Below are 20,358 nucleotides of genomic sequence, written 5' to 3'. Positions count from 1 at the left end.
TTAATGCAACTTATAAGTTTCAAAATAAAAACCGATTTAATTTATAATAATTTATCGGTTACTTATATCAAGTTAACAAATATATTTTTCTTCTTAAATTTCTTTTAGGAGTTTTCAATCAACATTTATGAACGAGTTTTTCACAAATTCGGGATCCCAGTGAACAAACCCGATCAATTCGTTTCATCGAGGGAGATGTGAATGGAACTAACAGAAAAAGAATAATTCTCGGCGAAAATCTCCATCAAATGTTCCGAAATTATTCAGAAGTTGGATATAAGAAAATACTACGCGAAAACCTGAAATTCGTCGACCAATGAGAGAGTGGCACTTTTTTTTCTTAAAATAATTGATATGGCATTAATTTTTCTACTTAGGTACTATATCACAAGAGTGCTACAAATGACGAGTCCCGTGCATCTTCGAAGGAGTGAGAAAAGCGGAAGTACCTACAATTTTCAACATGCAACACGCACATCCATGAGACACGAATAGTTGCATCAAGGCGCCTCAACCAACTCACATTCAGTGTAGGAGATGTCCGTAGGGTGATATAATCACCGAGTTGAATCCGTCATCCTCAAAACGACAAAAGGTGATTCGATGGACGCCATATTTTGTGTCAAAACAACGTGCGATGTATAGCATCGATTGGTTCCATTTTTTCCTCTCCGCTACGTCAAATTTACGTCTGTAGCGATGTGCACTATGGGACGCGTTGACCACGGCGCCTTGATACAACTATACAACCTCGACGGATGTCCGCATTGCGTTCAAAAGATTGAAGGCGCTTTGAGTTCCTACGCACTAACTAAAGTTTATTCGATCGACAGACGCGTTGGTCGGTGGAGACATGCAGGGACTTGATGCAACCATTTAAACTTGATGGATGTCCGTATCGCACCGACTGAAGTATTTCAGCTACTCGCCATTTTTCTCGAATTTTGAAATCGCATCTCTGTTGTCATGAGACTAAAGAATTCACCTACCAATTTTAACAAACAAATGCAACGTAACATAGGTGTGGTTTTTTTAGAGAAAAATTTGCATTCGAGTGCAGTTTCGATATCAGTATCGAATGCGATGTTTTCTCTAAAAAAAACCCACGCCTTTATTAAGTTGAATTTGTTTGTCAAAATTGGTAAGTGAATTCTTAGTCTCTTGACAACAGTATTGCGATCTCAAAATTCGAAAAAAACTGACAACTAGCTGAGGAAATGGAATTAATTGGTGCGATTTATCGCATGTCGTTCTGACATAAAATTTAGCGTCCATCGAATCACCTTAAGCGCCAGAAATAATAATACTACAAAACCCGTAAAAAACGTTTTAACCAACCCGTTCTGGAAGAGCTCAGAAATATTCAATAAAAAAATTAATTAATCTTATTATTGTCTATAACTTACGATTTAAAACAGGTGGCTTTACTAATGCAGCAGCCTGATAGCTGAAATCTATGTCGGCACGACAAGAATCGAAAATCGATGTATTACACGGCACAGATAGGGCTATGTCTCGTCTTATCGTGCCGACATAGCCAGTTAAAGTTTTAACAATCCGGCTGCAGCTCCTTATGTTTTTCTCTTGTTTTCATTCCTGACGCTTAAATCTTTTAAAAATGACGGAAACAATTATTGGCCTTAGATACCCTTGCGCTTGTTGTCACTAACTGGTAAGATAACACTCTTTCTATGTAAGTACTCTGTTATTGGAGTGCTACAACTGACGAGTCCCCCATGCACCTCTGAAGAAGTGAGAAAAGCGAAAGTGCCTTCAATTTTTAACATGCAATACGCACATCCTCGGAACACGAATAGTTGCATCAAGGCGCTACATTCCACTCGGTCTAGTCTTTAGTTCTTGTGTGATGGGCATGGACATTATTTTAGCAATGCATTAGGTAGGTAGGTGTCTCACTTATTTTGAGGCAAAGGAGACAAAGCGAAAATGGAGTTGCTAAGCAACCTCAAGAAACTAAAAATCTACGTAGGTTCTGCGAAAATCCGGAATGTAATGCAATTATCCGCAAAAATCAGTGAGCACTGACGAAAGTCTGCGTGGGTGCAAAAATCTGTGTTTAATCTCAATTAAACATGAGTTTACCGTTGACAGCGAGAATAAAAAACAAACTGCCGTCTGTGCGCGAGCACCTGCGAAACCGCAAATCCACCATTATCTAACAGTGTCCACTAAAATCCGTGATCAGCTGGAGTAGCCGCACGAAATTGCGAAAAGCACAGGGGAAAATTACCTTGCAACAAGTCTAACTTGTGATCGGTCGAGAACTTATCATGTCATGACGTTGATAGTGAGCCCCACCAGGATAGAGTCCCTGGATCGAGGAGACTTAGGTACCCCGAAGATTTTTGACAAATTTGATCTCGTCAGAGTGATAGTAGTCAAAACTATGAACTTCCCATCATTACCATAAATAAAGGGCTTGGAGGACAAGGCGCATAAATGCGCGGTTTATGAAAAAAAATGAGATTTTGATTATTTTAAGTAATGCATTTTCCGGGAAAAATTCGCTCCCTAAGTCCAATTTTTAAGAATCAAAAAGTCAGTTTGAACTCTCTTCCCGCCACAAGAATCTGTGTAATTTCGAAACTTTAAGTCTCGAATTAACAAAAACTGCACGTATGTGCCTTCTCCTCCAAGTCCCTCAAATTATCTAACTTCTGGTGTATTTTCCGAAGGAGTACGCTTTTTTTATGGGTTTTTTTCTATCCAGGATTGTTAACTTTTCTAAAACTTTTTTATAGATTTTTTGATAAAACGCTGATATACATACTTTCTTTGCCTACACTGAACTCTCCTTGACCGAGATACTCAAAAGTGAAGCATCAAGTAGCTCAATGCAATGAAAATATTGACATATTTTTGGAATTTAATTAAATACAATTGCAATTTTTTCGCCGTGAATAAAGGTGCAAAAAATAGGTAAATTGCAATGCAAAAAAAAAATTGGAAACTTTCTTAATTTCATCGCAACAATTTGAACAAGAGGAGCCCCTTCAATTAGTGAGTCGGCAAAATACGCAGCACTCCGATACAGTAGCAATACTTTTTCCATACAACTGTAATTTACTGCAACCTGGTCTTCTCGGAATCTGAGTTAGGCATGTTCGATCATTGAAAAAATCGAATAATCGTAATCGGAACATGCAGATAATCGATAAAACGATTAACCAGCAGCGGAACAATCGATTTAGGTACCTTTAATGTGTTAATATTCAATTTTTCGAAATCTGCTGAAAATGGCCAGTTTTACAAGTAAAATCGCTTGATTGTTCGATTATTTGGCGCGAGAAAACTTTATCCGAGAAACTTAGAGGACAAGACGCATAAGTGCGGTTTTTTCTATTTCGAGAAATACGTGCTCGAAGTTTCGAAGTTACATAGGTCCTTATGGCGGGTAAAAAGTTCAAACTTACTTTTTCATGCTTAAAAATTAGAATTTGGGAGCAAATTTTTCTCAGAACATGCATTCAGACCAGTTTTACTTGAATTTATTAATCTCTCAATATTTCCAACAACTGCGCTCATCTGCCTTGCTCTTCAAGCCCCTCATTTAACGTACCCTCGAAATTCTGATTAATCGTAAACTACCTAACAATCGATTAAATGATTAATCGGAAAACTGTTAATCGATTGCTTTAATCGAATACTAAGCGCTCGATTAATCTATTAGTGATGGGGACATACCCTATCCGAGCGCTTTGAATGTAAGAAGGGTCGTATGAGGACACGTCTCGCTGTCCCTTCGAGGCTGTACGCCACTGAACGAAACATCGTTACAGCAACTCAATGAATACTGTGGTTTCAGAGCAGCTCTGTACCCGCGGAATTACTCGCCTCACCGGTATCTAAGAGTTCATACATATAAGTGCTTCCTTCCTTGATAAGTTCCCTGACAACAATGAATCCAGGTCGTAAAAAAGTAGGAACAGAACTGAGGCATGCGAGGGTGGATGATAGAGGAGGCGTCAATGGTCGGGTTGGGGGTGGAGGTGGGGTGTGAAGGATTTATGGGAGAAAAGAAGGCACGCGCATTGCGAGCACTGTCTAATGTGCAAGGAAATTATTCCGCGCGCATGTTTACGGGCTTCGACAACCGCTGCTGCACGCCCAGTTATGGTTTTCATCACAGTCGGCCGCCCAGCTTATTGCAGCCGATGTAAGTGAAGACGGGCGGGGTGAGACCGTTATTTGCGTCCGTGTGCGGGCTGCGGGGGCGGAATTCTCGCCTATTTGCAAATCAACATCAGAAGACGCACTAACGCACAAAAAGTTTAAACAAATTCTTCAGCGTTCTCATGGACTGGAAAAAAAAGTCGTTTGGATTTAGAGTCCAGACCCCCTCAAAAAATTGACAAGCAAAAATACTGTTGATTCAATCGGATTTTTGCTCGAACCGTTGTTTGCGTCCGTGTGCGGGCTGCGGGGGCGGAATGCTTGCCTATTTGCAAATCAACATCATAGAAGACATACTAACGCACAAAAAGATTAAACAAATTCTTCAGCGTCCTCATGCTACTCATGCTGCAAAAAAAGTCCCTTGGATCTAGGGTCCAGACTCCAAAAAAAATTGACAAGCAAAAATACTGTTGCTTCAATCGGATTTTTGCTTGAACCGTTATTTGCGTCCGTATGCGGGCTGCAGGGGCGGAATTTTCGCCTGTTTGCAAATCAACATTATAGAAAACACCCTAACGCACAAAAAGTTTAAACATAATTCTCCAATATTTATACATGCACTGGGAGAAAAAACAGTCCGGTCGTTTCATTTTAATTCTTAGAGACTAAGACATGATCTATGGATCGAATAGTTTGAGAAATTTCGCGGAGACTTGAACGCAGGGAAGAAAAATTAACCAGTCCTAACTATAGTCAACACCTAATGAGAGTCTTACAGCTCCCTTTTTTCGAGAAACTGGAACTAAATTTAAAATTAATAAAAAGAAAGTTTCCCAAAAACTGTAGGGAGACGAATTGATCTGGGAAGAACACTTTTATTTCCAATCTTTGTCTTAACTGATTTTCTGTTTTCTTATTTAATGCCAGTTTTTACAGTGAACCCCGGTGTTTTCTTTTATAATGTTCTTTTCTCTTCTTTGATTCTATTGCCTTTAATTAAACAATTTACCAATAGGTATTTAGGAATGTAAAATTATTTACTGAGTAGAATGATAAAATTTATTTCATTATTAGGGGAACATCAGACTGTTAGAGACGACTGGGAACGGTAGTAAAAATAATTTACAAAAAATGCATCGTATAGACGATTGTCCGGTCCCAGTCTTGAATATTGAAAAATGCGGTAGAATGCGCTGCGCTGTTTTAATGATGATTTAAGCACGGATGAATTAGTATAATTACGGCGGCACGGCAAAGCAAGCGTCCAATGGTCCAGTCATGATCCTACCCTACCCAACCAGTGCTTTTCCGATCACAAATTGTTGGAATTTTAATCCTGGATTAGTGATCCGAGAATTTGTATCTTTAACAACTCAGAAGTCGTTCCGTCCAGCATGAGAAAATGTTTTTGGTACATTATCAACTTTGCACCTCTAATTGTGCTCACCCATGTGTTTCTCCATTTTTAAAGCTATTTTTATGATATTAAGATTTTCTTAACACGAAAAAAAGTTAAGAGATAAATGTCGCGACGTCGTGAGGTCAGTAGCTCCTACTTTATTTTTATGAGTACTTTATTGACGAGCTGCTAAAAATGAAAGAAATATCAAAATTCCGGGCAGTGTTGAATAATTCGTGTTTGAAATCGTGTGTTTAAGAATGGTGAGGTTTCAATCGATTACTTTCTCGAGATATTCAAGTTAAGCAGGATTGTGAGTCTCTGAGGAAAAGAGGAGAGGAGGAAACAGCCACAAAAAGATAACAGTCCAGCGGGTTGATTGTTGATATTGATAGACAAAGCTATAGACAAATTGGACAGAAGGGATATGGGGGGACTCCGTCGGTAGAAGCTGATGGTTGCGATGGACAAAGGAGGTACGTAAAAGACCATCTAACGGCAACCCACAAGGGACCCTATAATTAGTCCATCATTTACCCCTTTAGTCTATGAGAGCTACCCGTTTGAACCAATAGGATCGCTCCATACTCCTTATGTCTTTTTTGTATATCGCGCCTTGTCCATCAATTTCAAAAATCTGCCCACAGAATCGAAATTTATCCCTGCAAGAAAAAAAGGAACACTATCCATTTATGCGATCCTAAATTATCGGACGCTGGCAGACGCTTTCGACGGAGAAATTGCACGAACGTGTGTCTTGTTTGCGGTGTTTCAAAATCTCCGCTCCTATTTTATTTTATCCAAAGAGAACTAACCACTTCTACTGCTTACAATTTTTACATAATATTCCACCCATCGAGAAAAATAAAAATAAAAAAAAAAAAAAAAAAAAAAAAAAAAAAACAAAAACAGAATAAGCTTTCAAGGTATGACGTCGAGTATTTTTCCATCTAAAAAATGAAGTATGACAGAAAATCCGCAACGTTTCAAACCAAAGCACGCTCCTGCAGTTTCACCGTCATTCTGTTCACGCGGACTGGGTTCATTGGCGGATCCAGGAAATTGGCAACATTTTTTTTCTCAGTTTAAACCTATGGAAATAAGTCGATCCTTGGAGGGGCCAGGTGTTCCGAAAAGAATCGATATTAAATGGAGGGAGTCCGGTGTTGCCAAATTACTGGATCCGCCTCGGAGAATCGCGGATCCAGCAAATTGGCAACATTTTTTTTCTCCATTTAAACCTATGGAAATATATCGATCCTTGGAGAAGCCAGGTGCTCCGACAAGAACCCATACAATATGGAGGGAGTCCGGTGTTGCCAAATTACTGGATCCGCCTCTGACTGGGTTTCGACTGTAATAAGTTTTGCTCGCTTTGCTGATGAGCTGACTCACCGATGGGAATGATAAATCGACGCTAAGAAACGGCAGGACACTGCAGGGGTGAATGAGAGTAAGCGGCGGTCACGCTGGGCAGTCGGTGGGAGGAAGGCGAGAGGCCCCAGCCAGTGCGGCCACGGCATCTTAGATCAGACTCCATTTCAGGCGACTCTTCACCAACCTGAAACATACAGAGCGAACCGAATAAAAATCAACTGGAAGGGTCAAGTGTATGGGTGCCGTTACGGATAGGTAAATCTTTGAGAGCAGGGGCAGTTTGGTCGGAGCCGAAGCGTTAGATTCCACCTTGAAGGGATGGAACAAAAGCGGAAAATGGCAAAAAGGTACATGTGATTGGGTCTCTTTTTGATTCTCTGAGGGGTGAGTGAAAAATTCACAGAGAGATGAGTAAAATCCACTTTAATTAACTGTGACTGCTGCCCAAAATTTAGCAGGCCCATCGGGTTTAGTCTACTGACCTGAGCTTGGACACTGTAGGGTGGAGCGTTTTTGGACTTTTTTTTCACGGATGGAGGGTGCGCAAAAACTGCCAATAGGTGAGAAAATAAAGCACAAATTTTTTGAAATTTTTCCGACGTCATCTTCTGTGCCCGGAATTCAAAAAACCGCCAAAATACCCCAAAATCACGATTTTTGACTGTTTTTTCACCTTCAAAGTGGCAACAATGTCATTTTTCGGCGCAAAGTGATACTGAAGACCGATGTTGTGAACAGTCCAATGGACAGTGCAAAAAGTCAAAGTGAATGGAAGAATCGAAGGGAATAATGACAAACAATTTGGAGAAGAAGATGAAAGTAATCAATGGGAAATTCTCATTTAAGTGTTCCAGTCATCTTTTTTTTACTAATCTTGCCGTTTCTCCGACGAAACAAGATCGAGTTGCTTCAAGACGTTCCTATATGAAACCCATAATCATTAAAACCCTTCAATAAGGTTACCTTCTGGGATAGGCAATCAATCACAAAGGTCGGTAAATTCAATCCATAAAATATCACGCTTAGATTCAGTAAACGCTAAGGATCGACGGAATGGCTGAAATAAGATATTCATGCCAACTCTCTGATAACGGTATTTCCGGCCGTAAGGTAATTTCGCACAGCTCAGTTTTTTGTTAAAATGAGTCGCTAAAAGCTGAATATAACAGCTAATTATTCGGTTGGTTGGTACAAATTGCAACTGTATTAATGGTCGGTATTTCCGCGGTTTCCAGTGAGAGGTTGGCGACAGGGGGTGTTAAGTGAGATGAGGGAGTGTCAACTCCCTGATAACCTGTGGGAAGACCGAGCTTTGTGGCGATTAGGTGTCGCAAAGCGCCAAAGAGCGCTATAACAGCGACTCGTATGTATGTATTTCCGCGAAATCCACATTAAATTGTCTCGCATAAATAATCGTCCTCTTTGTACTTGATGTAATGGAAAATTCAACATCTAATAAAACGACTAGTAATTTCATCCACCGTTACAAGTTTCTCCCAATTTATTTTTTTCGCTTTTTTTCTAAGTAATCAGGGGGAAATTAATATGCGTTCGCCAATACTCGGTCGTTTCCTTACTGTATTACACAATAGCGGATTACTTTTTTTTTGCCCCGCATGAACAAAAGGACCCAATCGTAACCGCCTTCAAAAAGCACGCTGAATTATAATTCATCATCTATGCTTCGAGAGTGAGTCTTGCTAGAGTGAAGAAAGACTGGACACATAGTTAAGGAAAACCATCCCTTCAAGGACAACTGTAGAGACGAAGGATTGTTCAAAAAATGAGCGTTTAGAGTAATTCGGGTTAGCGTCTTGTATGCCAAGCATGAATCGAGTTGTAAGTTGTGAGCTCATTCGGAATTGTACGTCGTTTTATACCACACTAATCTAGAGTCATGCTTCAGAACTTTAACAAAATTAAAAGTACTGTTATCTGTTTTTTTTTATTTATTTTGATCTCATTTTAGAGACATGATTGTAACAGAAATAGTACATTTGTCAGAATTTTAAGATCTTAAAGTACGATTCATGTTTAAATGTTAAATCAACTTAATCAAGAGGAAAAGAACTCTCTATTACTTATAGAATGAAATCAATCACTTGCACCCACAATTCAAAGGACCTTGCAACAAAACGGACAAATCGGCCTAAACACGGAATCCTACGATTTTCTCGGGGATGAAAGAGGGCCTTCCCAGACACTCAAAGGTTTCCAATAATCTCAAGTTGAAAAGAAATAAAGACTTTAAATATTCCGATTGTGATTATTTGATATACTATGCCTTTTTAGTTAATTATGTGTCGGCTGTGATGCTCGAGCGACCCTTGAAGCATCACTACAATTGAGACAAACGGAACCAACACATTATGGAATGGAGAGAGGGAAAGGCCACGCGTTGATGACGGCGCTGACATACAACTATTCGTGCTTGATGGATGTCCGTGTTGCGTCTACAAAACTGAAGGCGCGATGGCGCGAGGCGTGAACTCGCAACGGACCGCTTTATGTTGCCAAGGAGGTAGTGCTCAAATTCGGGAGGAAAGTTAAAAATCAAAACCCGATTACATTTAGCCTCTTGATGTGTTGCTCACGTATCCCTTAAACCACCACTAAAAATAAATTTAAAAAAAAAAACGAAACCAACACAACATAGGAATAGAGCGAGGGGAAGGACCCGTGTTGATGACGGTATAGAGATACAAGTATTCATGCTTGACGGATATCCGTGTTGCATATGCAAAATTGAAGGCGCGAAGCGTGATCTCGCAATGTACCGCTCTATTCTGCCAATGAGGTGTTGCTGAGATTCGCGAGAATAGGTAAAAAACGAGGCCCTATTACATTTTTGTTATTTTTGGCTGTGTTGACATACGATTTTTTTCTTCTTTTTCGATTTTATGTTTTATATTTTTTAAATTCAACTACAATTTTTCCTGTGTCCTCCTCTACCTAAGTCTCAGTTCAGCTTTAGGGTGTCTCTCTAACCTGCCCTCACGGGGCGCCGAATAGATCTCGCACTAGATACAAAAAATCATGAATCCGACACCGAGAAGAAGAATAAGAATCTCTCTCTAAAAAAAAAAAAAAAAAAAAAAAAAAAAAAAAAAAAAAAAATTAAATAAATAGGATAAAAGCGGAAAAGTAATTAACCAAATGTTGGCTCCCCCTGTGTTTAGCGCCGTTACAGTTGGCCCTAGAACCAAATTATCAGTTGGTCGCCTCTCAATGTTTCATGGGTGAAACTGGATTCTGAAAAAGGAACTAAGTGCAAACGGACTCAAACTCTCTGACTTTTTGTTTCCCAAGACACTTGTGTTGAATGCCGTCAAATCTAAAGTTCACGTTTCTAAATGGGGAGCAGCAACTTACGTCCATGTGTCCATGGCTACATCACACCAACTTAGCAACGACCATCCTCAACCTTAGGGAGCGAAGATCACGACTTAAAACAACTGATAGACCCCCCTCCTCTTCCCTCCGTGGGGTCCCTTCTCCTTTTTGTCGTCCCGGCGATGAAGCGATAAGGTGGCTCCCTCTTCTTCTTCAAATTGATTTTAAATTTGCCTGAATATCGAGCAAGCTCATTGAATTCGTCTCATTTCTCAGTGTAATGAACGCGGCTGACCAGCGTCCACCTTTTATCTTGTATTTTACGAGCATGAGCAACTACTTGTGCCTCAGCCGCATCACACTGCCCGTTCGCTGCCGCATCAACCACAAAAAAAACCGAGCGACACAACATCAACCATCCCCAGCATATTGTAAGTTAACGCCACCAATCTGCCGCGTTGAGGAAAAACGCCGTATGACCTATTAGATGTTGCCAACATTCTTTCAATAAAATACAAATTCATCGGATTAATTGTGAATATTTTTCTTCAAATTGTTTGGACATTATTGCTTGAAATTGAATCTAAAATACATGTAAATTTCAAGGAAAAATATGCGCGACTTTCTCTTCACATACATGTTTATCCGGGGAAATTTGGCAACTCTTGAAGGTTCATACGGCGTTTTTCCTCAGCACGACAGTAATATGCTTTCTTGTATTTCTCGACGGCGGCAGCGGAAAGAGGCTCCTGAGGAAGTTGATACCTTAATGGGTTCCCGAAATGTTGTTGCTGTCGCAAGACGAATCGACACCCATAACACCACACGAGCCAATATGTCAGTTCTTTCAAGCATGTCCATTGTGCGGTGCTGAAGCGATCTGGGCAGTTTGTTTTTACGATAATGTTAACCACATTGGGTGATCGACGAAGTAACACTTTTTGTCGTCTGATAAAAATGGACTCTCAGTCGGGGGTTTTGATCACCGTGGACCTGTTTTCGCATCAAAATTTTGCGTAGAACACATTAAAAACATTGAAAATGACCAGAATTAACTTCTAAGTAAGAAATCTGACAGAAAAAACGATAGTTTTCTCTGTCAGATAGTCACAGGAGATTTCGAGTGTTACGCAACGTAATTTTTCGAGTTTTTTGACCTTTTCTCCTTGTAACATGTCCGCAAAGCAGTGTCACTCAGATAAATTTCAAGACCTAACCTAATTCAATAGAATTTAGTTTATGAAATTGGATAAAAGAGAAGGATAAGAAAAGGAAGAAGAAAAAGAGAAAGAAGAGCTGGAATAAGAGGAAGAGGATGAAGAAAGTGCTAGAAGAAGAAGACGAAGAAAGAAAAGGAAGAGGATGTAGGGCCGGATTAAGGGGGTGGCCACATGGGCCGCGGCCCATGGCGGCAAATTTAGGGGGCGGCCAATTGTGCAATTTTTCTTAAATGTAGATATATAAAAAACCGGATTTAGAAATAAAAATTACGTACGAGAAAAGGCGACAAAATCTCGTGAGAGTGTAGAAAGTTATAATTTTGTCGTCTTTCAGTGATACAAGAGACAGCACCTATAATTAGTCAAGTTAAGAGAGAAACCAAACACGCAATTTGGCCTGGAACTTTGAAAGAAATGATGACTAGGACTTGCGATGAAAAGGAGAAACCCTCGGCGCGGCGGTCGGTATGTAACACATATTAGCGCCTGCAAGACTGCACGAATACTTCAAGCATTGCGGCAAACACAGTGCGATCAACGTGAGACGCATAGGGCCTACAAGACTGCGTGAATACTTCACGCATTGCGTCAAACACAGTGCGGTCTGCGCGGCGGCGGATAAGTTAAAATCATTGAACCACATTTATGTTTGTTCTTTCATAATTATTTCGTTCATTTCTTATGAATAGATGGCATTGGATGGCCTTGTCCACACAGAGATAGGTTTACGAAACTTTACTTTCGCGCAAAGTTCCGTGAACTCCGCAACCTAGAGTCCTTTTGTACTGAGAGTAAAGACAATACGAATCTATTTCTAATTGGTTCCCTTATTTTGGGCCTCTCCAGTGTCACAGACGGGAATAAAGATTACATGTCCACCAATTGCAAATATCATAAATCGGAACAGACCGGGGAATTAGGGGCACGGAAAGGAACAAACGGTATGAGAGGAGGGACGGAGACAGGAATCCGGGAATGAGTTGATCAAAGATTACGAAAAACATTCAATTTGTGTAATTTTTATTCCCATTTGTGACATCCATGAGCCGCGCTTTCTTAACTTTCTCTATAAAGAGACATGCCGCAACCGAGATACGCATTTTTTCAGTTTTACCGTCGATATGCTAGAATTCTCTAACTATGGCACAATTGGCACACGAATATTTTTTTTCAAAGCTCTCAATGTAGATACGACCGGGCTGCTGATTGTGATTGCTATGTATATTACCGGTTCGCTCAACGCTGTCCAAACGGTTGAACCGCGGTGTCGTAGCCGGAGTCAGTACTCAATACTGCCGTGATGCGAAGAGAGCAGTAAGTGCATGCTGGGATGAACCTCGAAACGCATAAAAGCATATGCAAACCGTGGCTCATACAGAACTGCACTTATTGCTCTCTTGGCAATCACGGCTGAATAGGGGACGGGGACAGGGCGCATTCACAATGGTGGCTGCTTTATGGGCGACTCGGGGCGCTGGCGCCGAGGCCGCTCCGGCGAAAATTAGGCCGCAAAGGACAAAAATTATCGTCAACAATTTGACGAGCGGAAAAAAGGGCTCCGTAAACGGTCAAAATTGGGCTCGCGAGTCGGACCGAGACGCTGACGGCGACGTTTCGGCGGGCGCGGACGGTTGCGTCAGACCGTCCGTCGCACGGTGGAACGAGGTCGGACATTACGTGGAAACTTCAAAAGCTTAAATCTATTTATTAAAATCAAAAGTAAAAATTTAAAAAATGGTTTTATTAATTATACCGTCAAATTATCTCTACAAAACACACTGAGAAAAAAACACATTGGATCCAGAGTCCAGACTCTTAAAAACATCGACAAGAAAAAATATTCTTGATTCAATCAGATTTAAGCCTAAATCAAGAATCAAGCCTCTTAATTTGAGCGGATTTCCTTTTGATTTGAGCTTAAATCTGATTGAATCAAGAGTCCTTTTTCTTGTCAATGTTTTCAAGAGTCTGGACTCTAGATCCAATGTGTTTTTTTTCCAGTGCACCCCTTACAGTGGAGTATTTCCAGGTGTCTGAAATTTGATGACTTTCGTGTTTAAGTGGAAACTACTGAGTAAATTGAGCACGAGAATATCGTTGGTTTCTGAATTGAACAAGTATATTGGATGAGAACTGACACAGTGATCTAATCCCCTAAAATACATGTGTTTAAATGGAAAATGCCGCCAGATGACGTCACTAAGCGGTGCATTATCTTACATTAAAATCTATTTTTATCCTATTTCCCATATCAGAAAAGAATTACTTATGAAAAATACTGCGAAATCAACTCATTACGCACTCTAAGATGAAGCACTAAAAAATTGGCGTGCAAATTCTCCATTTATAATGTGAAGGCAGGAATACCAAAATTTGCTGTTTTAGTAAAAAAAATTATATCCGGTTTCTCTTAGCGGTTTGTTCCACCGTGCGCCGTCGCGTTTGCTGCAATCATCGCGCTTTGCGTCCATGATCGTCGTAGCACGTTGCGTTGCCGTTGCCGCGAAGTCGCTGGTCGCTCGTCTCCTCATACCTTCTTAGCGCAGTTTCCGTAAAAATGGGAATTTTAAACATTCCATTCACGCCCGTAACGCTGAAATTCTCTTGGTCAATAGCCGCTTCAAAAAAATTCTGCAAACATTTTGGTCGAGCCTGTTGTTTCTGTTGTTAAAATCTAAACCAAATAGGAAAAATATTGAACTTTGGTGACTTTTGATTCGTTTGCCAAAAACTCCCGTCAATATCATCAGGAAAGAATCAATTTAATCAGAATCAGGTCAGCTCAATCAGTCAGATGGTACTCAATCAAAATTTCTCTGATTGAGTACCATATTAATAGCCAATTAAAAGCACGAATTTGGCTATTCTCAAAAATTCTTTACTGAAGTTATCTTACATTGGCAGACAATAAGGTACAAAAGAAGCTAGTTTCATTGAGTAAATAAATCGTTGAAATTATGACCCTCTCACTCTCAATAATTAGTATCTTCATCGACGCGAGGTTATTGATAAGGCGCAATGATACGACTATTCCGGCTCAAAGGATGACCGTGTTGCATATATCAAAAATTGCAGGCGTTTTCCCTTTCCAGTCTCACACACTGATTCGCGTAGTGATGCGTCTCTACAAATTGCCAGAGGCTGGGTGTTTAATGAGGAAGTGATAGATTCACTGGAATAAAAGTGGAAAGAGACCTCCAGAAGGGCTTTTCTGTTAGGGTGATTCAAAACCGTGCAGCTTGCAGCACCCTAAAAGTACCTATCATTCACTATCCTATCAGTGGGGGTTTACAAAATAAATGCGCAACAGCTCATTAGATTTAAATATCTCAGTTTTTGAGATCCCCGACCTATCAGTCAAAGATATTTTATCGTTCCTTAGTCAAGAACGGGAGTAAGGGGCAGTGCAGTTTCACTTAATCTTCCATTTTTATTCGCAAAAATATCTCAAAAAACTTAACATTTCTGAGAATATCTGACTTACTTTGTACGGTACATCGGGAAAAGACGAAATAATTTTTGTAATTGATCAATGTATGTGTTACGTGTGTGGGAATAATTGAGAGAAGCTTGGAAATGGTACTTGATTCGAAGTATTAAAATTTATCCTCGAGCATTTGGGTTTATAGTTTTATGAATCTTTTTCGAGCAAGCGGTTGCAACAACCTCAGTTCTACACCAAATATGGATTGGCAATATATACTTCACGCGCGACAAATAGTACAGTTCTCAAGAGGAACAGCACGTTGCTTCACTAAACTTAGCACCAAAGCACTTCGCTGGCTGTTGCCTAATGGTAACGAATATACTTCCATCATTCTGCCTCATTCAGCTTCTTTATAAGATCCCTCTCGAAGGCGTAAATTAAGGAGACATTTTTCTAATTCCAGAATACGCAGCTCCATGTGAGAATTGAGAATTAAAGAAATAATCATCCATCATCACTGTCGTAAATTCTGTATAAAAATTAAAAAAATCTTCACACAGAACTACGTGTTATAATCATAATTTATTTTCCTCGCTGAACAAGGTCAACTTTGACAAAATAATTTGAGTAATCAATTACTCTTCCTATGCCATTCTCGAGGGGTGAAGGTACAATTTATTGGCAGCTTAATAATTTGAAATGCAAGAGACGTAGGTATTGCAGAACTCAGTCTACGTTTAGGGTTATCCTATAATCAAGCTCAAAACATTGCCTCAATTTTTTCTCTCTTTTTTTTAATGAGGCGTCAATAAAATTTCCACCAACAATCAATCTTTGTAAATACTCAGGCCAGGAAAAGATTAATGAATGAGAATGTCTTCAGCAATGTTGCATTTTTTTTGTAAGCCTCTCCTAGATTGCGATGTTGTAAATTTAATGTGAGCTTTTTCAAAATAAATAGAATTTCAATCATATTAATCCACACGCACGAAATGGAATTCATACGCACATTCGCACCCTCCCTCACACAGGCCCACACACCATCTCTTTTTACCTAGTCGCACAATGGATTAAGTCAACCATAGAGGTCGGACAAGAAATTTTTAACCGAAACTGCAAATTTTGATATTTATTTCGTCACATTTTAAATTTTGAGTGGTGTTACTAGAAGAGAATTTCACGAGAAAACCAATGGAAATACTTTTAGAACCTCAGAATTTTGTAAATATGGAGTTATAAGCTTTTAAAGTTTCCAAATTTTCCACATTTTGTCCGACCTCTCCAATTGACTCGATCCAGTGTGAGTCGCCTGAGTGGATGATGCCAGGGAGCCTTATGCTTATTACCCGTGTTTTTTGGAGGGAAACCAGGCTCCGGAGCGAAATGCATCCCGGATTTCAAAGCGAGATTTCTAACGGCTCGTCGGAAACTCCCTGAGCAACAGGTGATCGCCGAGTCCAATGCAAACTAGGCGCGCTCTCTCGCCGCGACAACCGAAGTGCAACACTAGCGTGTAGTCCCGGGCGTCAACAGTTAATGGCTCTCTCAGATTTTTTATCGTATTTATTTTTATTTATACCCGCGCCGGGCCATTAGCTTTGATAGTTGATAAATCTGCGATCTGCGATATGCGGCAGGTGTAAGCGGGTCGTTATTTATGCGGCGATAAATTCAGTCACAACTACGCCTTAATAAATCCCCCCCGCCCCCCTCCCAAGGCTGCGGTCCTGCTCGGGTGCTCCGCGGACCGAAGTCCGAAGCATCAAACGCCACCGAGTGGCCGCGAAGGGCTGTCCCCGGTACTCCTCAGCGGTCAGTCTTCGGTCGCTGGTCCCTGATGGACCGTTCGGTCATTAGTGTCCTCCCGGAGTCGCGGGTGCCGGGTGCGCAGAAGCTGCCTGACACTCGGACGCTCTGATGGATGGCGAAAGTTGCCCTGCCCATTTTGACCGGGTCACCGGAGGTTCCGATGAACGAAATTGAATTCCGTCACCCTGAATTTGTCTTAATTAAAGACTATTCATTAGATGGAATTTTTCGCACAATGGGCCATGGATGGGATAGGTACCCGGAGTTGCGTCACTTTGGGTCCTGCGTGCTACAAACGGGCAAGAAGATCGCATTGTTAGTAACGTTTTCCTTGATCTTTAGTCAGCTCATTACAAGACCCCTACATCTCTGAATCCTCTCATTTTATTTTTTCTCTGGTCTTTTCCAGTGTATAATATTTTCAACCGGTAAAAGTGTAATCTTTCTGCCCGTTTGTTACATTCAAGAAGCCTAAAAACGGGAGCAAGTCAGGAATAGATTGCTCATGGTGCTCATCAGGGTGTAAAAGGACTGAAGGACTGGATAGAGTTAGGACCCAAATACCAACAAACATGTAATATTGTCATACCGTCAAGATTTCACGCCAAACTCGTTAAACGCACTGGATGTTCTTAAGAGAATCCAATACGAGAGATCGTGGCATTTATAGTTGACATTAGATCTAGTTGATTTAAACCTTCCGCTTGAAGGACAACCGAAACCAACGTAGAAAAAAATCGGTTATTAGTGCAATTTTGGAATTAAATACACTATTTGTAAAATAAACTTGTGAGTTCATGAAATAACTTGAGTTTCGTTTTAAAAATTCATCCTCTCCTCCTACACGCAAAAGTTGAACTTTTGCCAAAAATAGAGGAAAAATGATTGCACTTCAGAAATGATTTCATTATAAAGCACACTAATTTTGGCTTTGAGCTCAATTTGAATTAAGTGTCCATAAATTATTGGTTCTTTTTAGGGAAGTTTGAATCTTCCAGAAATTGGACGCAGACACGAGTTGAATTTGGAAATTTCCAATCCACAAGTCACACTTCACGTACAATTTGGAAATGGACAAACGGAAGCATTTTTTGTGGTATGCTCAAGTCCTCAAACTATCCGGCAGCTCCTTTCCCTCAAAATCGATTGATTTTTAGCGCGCATTTTCAAAGAATTCGCTCTGTGACAAAATCTGACGGCCAAACCCGACGTCCATTTGGTCGACCGACAAAGAGATACGAATCAGGATTTCAAGAGAGGACTAGAGCTAAGATGGACGCCGCGCCGCGGCGAAGGGCCAATTCGAGCAAGTCCGTTTAACAGTATATGAACTGTCCGACTTAATGGGCATGCGATCATACACCGGGCTAATTTGGGTCCCAAGGCGAAAAGCAAGGCGCTCCGGCTCGCTTTAATTAGTGGCCTAATTTGAAAGCTCATTCGACACGAAATCAATTTTCAACCCATGTCGATCGATTTAGGGGAGGCGGCCTCACCTCCCGATACCGCAATGCCAAGAGCAGCTGAATCTTAGTTCCGGGACGCTAAAAGGCGGGAGTTAGTGGGGGATTTGGATGATGTATTAGGGTAATCAATTCATAAATGTGATCTTCTACGGGAAAAGGGCCCTCAGTACACGGAGGCGAATTTTTCAGGAAGGCGATTTTTGCCAAATTAGGTAAAAAAATCGAAATTTTCAGTTTTCGACGGAATACACTAGAAAAAAAAAACACATTGGATCTAGAGTCTAGACTCTTGAAAACATTGACAAGAAAAAATACTCTTGATTTGATCAGATTTTTGCTTTAATCAAAAGGAAATCCGCTCAAATGAAGAGGCTTGGTTCTTGATTTAAGCAAAAATCCGATTGAATCAAGAGTATGTTTTCTTGTCAATGTTTTTAAGAGTCTGGACTCCAGATCCAATGTGTTTTTTTTTTCAGTGTTTACTCCACGAATTAAGTCTGTAAGAGTGGAGTCACCACGTATAAATAGAGTAGATTCTGCTTCTTACCCCTCCGGTTTTTTGGGGACCAAGAGTGGGGTTCGATATGAAATGTATCCGAGTTTCACTTTGAGACTTCTGAATATGCGCGGGTACCTCCAAATCTCTCTGTTTGCATGTCATTGAGGGTATGAAGTTGCATTTGAATCTTTTAAATTTAAAATTTTGAATTCAGTTTTTTCTTATCATTTTTCAACTGCAAAGTTCAAGCTATTATAATTCCCGTTTTGTGTGACACTATTTGAGGTAAACTGCTACCAGCACATTCCTCAAGGCGTAGGTATCAATATTTTGATTTTCAGTTTCTACGCATTTAGGTCCCTTTTTCTGCGGATGATCAGAAATAATAATCCATATTGGAGGAATATCAGTACAGACAAATATTGAGCTTTTTAACAATCGGAAAGAATGAAGAGATGAAGTTCTGAAATGCCTGTTTGGCGATTGCGGCAAAATTTAGATATTCTTCTTAATACGAAAATGTAATGACAATAATGTATGCAGTAAAAATAAAAAGTCTCGTCTCTGCAATTAAGCTCATTTTTGATTTCAGTTTCCTTCTACGAAATGTGGAAGATTAATTCATAATCATGCAAGTATCACAATTTTTACCGAGCGAATCTTCAGTCTTAGATGTTTTACAAAAATTCGCAATTTAAAATTTTTTTTTGCACGGTTGATAAAAAACTGATAATCCGCGAAAGCACGGTTTTCCTCCTTTCTCATTCGACTTCATTTTGCCACTGATCATGCTCGGTCCCGCGCAAGTATGATTTTTATTCAAATGGAGCTTGCAAAACATAATGAAGTCAATCAAAGACAAATTAAAACAACTTGTAAAACACAATCACCGTTATTCGAAAGATGCAGCGGCACAAAAAGTAGCCGAAAAAAAAAAATCTTCCCTTCACATCACTGACGAGTCCGCCTTTCATTTCGGCGGCAATCTTATCTACACGAAAACAGACAGAGAAGAAAACTAATAAATAAATAAATTGATACATGTTCTGAGTTCGTTGAGTGTCTAACGTTTGTCACCAAACCGGCCCAGCTTGCCGGCGCAACATGCACCATTGTCTCGTTTATTCCAGCGTGAAGTATCAACGATCGATATTCGCCCATTTGAGGCTATGGCAAAGAATCGATTCGTAAGACGTTCGTTATGAGCATCCTGATATTCGATCCTTTTCCACAAGTTTAAATGGCTCATCAATCGATTCATCGCAAAGTATTGAATCTTTCCGCCTATCCGAACTCCAGGTCTCCGTCAATGTAAGACTCTTGACAGGAGTAAGCTTTGTCAGTCAGCAATTTGTATGTAATCAAGATTTTTTGTTTACGTGGAAAAACCAGTTCCGATGCTATCGGGCTCCAAAAATTAGGGTCGATTTTCTTCAATTCTCCTTTCTGGTCGATTAATTCTCATTGTGTTCACTTTAAGACGGGAGAGCGCCACCTCTACTCATCTCATCTTAAGCACGTGCTTGTCTCGTACAAATGCGAGCACGTGCTTGATCCTCAAAAGTGCCACGATAATTTATACCTCATCAAAGGCAAATCCCATATAATTTCTCTCGAATATACTCCGGGAGAATCGATTTCCACTTCAAGTCGTCATTTTGTTACTTAAAAATCCGAGTGCTCTCAACTTG

General features: G+C 40.2%; 1 protein-coding gene across 2 annotated transcripts in view; it reads right to left on the bottom strand.

Annotated features, from left to right (window-relative positions):
* Positions 1-20,358, bottom strand: part of LOC109032973 (uncharacterized) — a 321,437-nt gene that overhangs the window by 7,721 nt on the left and 293,358 nt on the right. Inside the window, exon 4 of one of the 2 annotated variants that reach the window (XM_072302532.1) lies at positions 6,932-7,097. The gene's annotated coding sequence lies outside the window, so the exon portion shown is untranslated. Of the gene's footprint in view, positions 1-6,931; positions 7,289-20,358 lie in introns of those variants that run through there. The other variant, XM_072302533.1, reaches the window with a different exon arrangement.

Source organism: Bemisia tabaci, chromosome 7 (genome assembly GCF_918797505.1).
Source record: "Bemisia tabaci chromosome 7, PGI_BMITA_v3".
NCBI classification, from domain to species: domain Eukaryota; kingdom Metazoa; phylum Arthropoda; class Insecta; order Hemiptera; family Aleyrodidae; genus Bemisia; species Bemisia tabaci.
Note: the sequence above shows the minus strand (reverse complement) of the source record. Positions and strands in the feature narration are given on the sequence as shown.